We start from the raw sequence: 4,129 nt of genomic DNA, 5'->3' as shown, positions 1-4,129 counted from the left end.
CAGTGATCACCATTTCCTCGCAGTCCGGCGGGTCCCTGCACTTGCAAACGCGTCACTTGCTCGCCCGCCTCGGGCTACGGGCTGAATAAAGAGATGAAGCTACATTCAGCCCCGCTGTAACGTGCCATGAAGGGGGTAACACCAGCGCTGAGCGCGGCCCAGGATCGTTACACTTCGCCGCTAGCAGTCAGTGAACTCGGCGGGGTCAGGCCCGCAGACGGAGCACAGCAGGACTGGCCGCGGAAGCCGGCCGGGCAGAGGCGGCTGCTCACCATGCGCACGGCCCGGGACAGGCACGCACCGCTCCGTGGTTTTGCTCGGCGCCGAACGTGAATTCTCCGAACACACACGCGACAATCCCACGCGAGTTATTTCTGCAGCTCGATGCTGCCACGTGCGCCCAACCCTGCCCCTGCCCCAGCCCGACGCTCCCCGCCACGCGCGAGGGACGCTGGCCCCAGCACCACGTGTCCCTCGCGCCGCGGTCCCCTAGAGAAACCCGGCGGCTGCTCCGTGTCCTCGCCTGCTCCCCGCGCGCTGGGTGGATGGACGGACCCGCCCCCTCCGCCACTCAGCCAAGTGAGCCAAAGCCGCTGACCAATGAGCGCCCCGTCAGCCCACGGAGCCACGAGCGCCGCACGCTGATAGGCGGGTGCGAGCAGGTGTGGGCGGGGCCCTTCCCACCTGGGCGCCGTGCGGGGGCATTTGAGATGCTCCGGGCCAGGCTGCTGGGCAGAGCGAGCCGCCCTGTGCGCGGCTCCATGGAGCGGGCGGGGCAGTGGCTGGGCCGCCTGCGGGAGAGCTACAACCTGCTGCGGGTGAAGCTGGGCGGCGGCGCGGCGGTGATGCCCCCGCTGGAGCAGGTGAGCAGAGGCGGGGCGGGGGGTGCTGGCTGCAGGGCGTCTCCTCTCCCCTCCCCTCCCGGTGAAACGGACCCAGCGATCGGTTCTGGGCGGCCTCATTCAGCCCCGCGCATCTCCCCGGCCGCGCGGTGTCTCTTGCTCAGACGGTCCCTGGGCTGTGACCATCGCCCTGCCCAGCTCTCCGCCTGCACCGAATTACCTCCCTAACCACGAGGCTACAATCGTCTCCCGGCCAGCCCAGCCCTGCACTGGTGCAGTGCTCCACTGGTGTCCGTGGGACCCGCCTGCAGGTGCAGGGCGCTGCACATACGGGGCTCCTGCTATGCCTGGGACTGTAAGGGAATGTTTCGCGTCCAGTCTTGTGCGGGTTCTCTGACCTCTGGTTAACCGCAAATGGGGTTAACGGAAGGTCAGGCGGTCACCTTGGAAGCAGCCTGTTCCCTGCTTTTATCCCAAGCCGGGATCTTCTCCAGTGATCTGGAAAATCAGCGCTGTGCTGCATGTGGCACAAAGAGATGTGCCGTGCCCAGAGCCTCATGGATGTCAATAGCTACTAGTCCTTTAGCCGGAGGGGAGCCTCCGTTAAACAGAGAGAGTCAGGCACAGGTTAGTGTTTTCTGCCAAGCTCCTGTTGGTTTTTGTAGGATGCCATCTCCCAAATTATGAAAGCTTCATCTGGTTTCCTTTTTGGTTTCTGTACAAGTACAAAAGATGGGGAAGGCCAGCGATCACTATCCCCACATTTGCAAGTAACAGATACTGTATCTGGTACAGGACAATCTCTGTTGAGTGCGCTTGGAGGGAAAACCAAACAGCAAGGCCCATGCCAATGTGCATTCATATAACAGCCTGTGTAAGAAACACTGCAACTGTTATTGTGATGTGCTGTATATTTATATGTCAACAGTCTGTTATCTTCAGTACAGTACAGGTTAATTATTCTTTGTATGACCATTGTGCGAGGGACTACTAGCTCTAATCATGGACCAAGACCCCATTATAGTTGCTAGTGTACAAACATGGCACAAAAAGACCATCCTGCCCCAAAGAGTTCACATTCTAAGTGTGGGAGAAGAAACAGTTGGAGACAGACAGACAGACAGACAGGGCTTATGTATATACTGGAGTCCATGTATTGTAATAGATAGCATTTATTTAATTGGATCCCCAAAACAACGTCCACTGTACAGTAATAAAATGTACCTGCCACGTTCAGTACTTCGCATCAAAGGCTCTGCCTTGCTACTTCTATGTCTCTCCTCCCTGTGATCAGTAACAAAGCACCGTACAATGCCCCTGTCAGGCAAGGATGTACTGCTCCTGTTTTACAGAGATGGGACAGAGATTTAGGTGACTTGTTCAAGGTCATGCCAAAAGGCTGTTGTGGAGCCAAGAACTGAATCCAGCTTTCTAGTGCAGAGCCTTGAACAAAAAACACATCTTTCCTCTTCCCCCTAATGCTCTGTAAACATTAACTATTGTAGAGATTGGTTCATCTCTTCTGGGTGGTTTGAAAAAAACACACTTTGAAATTTGCCATTTATGCCCCTAGCTGGTGTCTGTGACCTTGTTACCCTTGCCTCCCATCCCGTCTTCTCTGGTCTCTCTGCTCACCTTTGCATCTGGTCTTATCTCAGTCACAGGCTCTCTGGGCAGTCTGTGTTTGTACAGGCCCAGTATAGTTGGGCCCCAATTCTGATTCGAACTCCCGTGTGCTGCCATAATACAAATAATTATAAAGCTTTGCGACACCTCCTGAAGTAATGGATATAGAGGGATCACTTCTCCTGCCACTGCATCTGGGGCTCCATGTGCATTAGCTCAGGGTTCGGAGCCTGTGGCAGCCCCTGGAGAGAGCTGGCAGTCTGTCCTCTCCCTTCAGCAGCCAGCCGCAGCTCAGGTGCCCGGCTCCCTCTTACACCCAGTCTTCAGCTGCAGCATGCCCAGCAGGGTTGAGGGGGCGTGGCCTCCTCAGCCACCGGTTAGAGTTAAACCTTGGAGAACCAGTGCGGGGCAAGCATGCCCCGTCACACAACTATTGGTACGTCTAATGATCGCATCCCCCATCACTGTTACCTGTCTCTCCTTAACAACGGGGATTCCCTCCCCGATCGGTATCCTCAGTGCGAGCGGATACCATGACGTCGTCTGGAAGGAGGGCCCAAACTATGGGATTGTTTTCCTATGCTCCACTTTGATGTTCTCCTTTCCCAAGACTTTCATCCTCCAACAGCACAGATGCTGTCAGAGATGGTGTGGGACTGCTCTGCTGTGTCCCAGAAAGTCTCATTGATCATACCCCTCTGTCTCCCTTAGCAACTTCATATCAGCCTCTCTAGTCCCAAGAGCCCGTACTCGGTCTTTGAGGATCAGAAGCTCTTTGCACCAAATGCGCGCACACACTACCTGCCCACAAGGCAGGTAACCACACATGCCACATTCAGTGCAATAAACTGGATAGTCCCCACTGTGGTGCTGGACTGTTGAACTGTAGAATGTCTCTTACAAAAGCCATGTGATAATTTTTAACTGAGTAATAGGGAATCCTTTTCTCGCTCTGTAGTCATGCTGTATGTATTTTATATCTGGTTCTCTGAGCTATGGACACAGTAGAAGATGATATGACCCTCAGTTTAGAAACCAAGCTCCCAATGTTGCATGACTTCCACTCCTATCTGTATCAGCCAGACTGGAGATACTTGGAGAGCAAGGATCAGAACAAACAACTGCTTGAGGACTTCCCAACGGTGAGCCATTCGTTTCCTTGTTGCAAACTACAATATAACACGGATATCTGTTAGTTAACATACATTTCAAACCTCTTCACAACTTGGTACATAGGAATTGCCAGATGACCAAAGACATGGTCATCGATGACATATGCTGGAGTGTCTCAGGGGTTCGTCTTCACTGATGGCAGCAAATTCGCCGCTGTCAGCTCGATCTATCCGGACTGATTGAATGGTCAAGTGAAGTCCCACTCAGTCAATTCGGAAGTCGACACGTTAAAACCACCCCCTCAAGTGGCACAGCGCAGTGAAGACGCCACATTGAAGAGGAGTTGCGAAGTCAATTGCCACCGAATGTGTAGGTAAGTGTAGACCAGGCGTCTGTTTGCTGTTTGTCTGCATTTCTCATATATAAATGAGAGATGTAGAAAACAACTCATTGGTAACTCTCAGCTGTCCCAGAATTTCTGTCAAAGCTGGGAAGTGTCTTTGAGTGCTGTGTTTTTAAAGAACAGAGGCCCAAGATCATGTCCATTC

The 4,129-nt window shown here is 53.7% G+C and overlaps 1 long non-coding RNA gene across 1 annotated transcript; it reads left to right on the top strand.

The window, feature by feature from the left end:
- Positions 1-791: 791 nt before the first annotated feature.
- LOC137150618 (uncharacterized) lies at positions 792-3,756 on the top strand. The gene is made up of 3 exons (XR_010919041.1): positions 792-863; positions 3,552-3,610; positions 3,705-3,756. It is a non-coding gene; the product is annotated as an uncharacterized lncRNA (long non-coding RNA).
- The last annotated feature ends 373 nt before the right edge of the window (positions 3,757-4,129 follow it).

This window comes from Emydura macquarii, unplaced genomic scaffold (assembly GCF_026122565.2).
Source record: "Emydura macquarii macquarii isolate MOO-44397 ecotype Brisbane River unplaced genomic scaffold, CSIRO-AGI_Emac_v2 contig_982, whole genome shotgun sequence".
NCBI classification, from domain to species: Eukaryota; Metazoa; Chordata; order Testudines; family Chelidae; genus Emydura; species Emydura macquarii.
The sequence above is the reverse complement of the archived record's forward strand: the minus strand, read 5'-3'. Positions and strand labels throughout refer to the sequence as shown.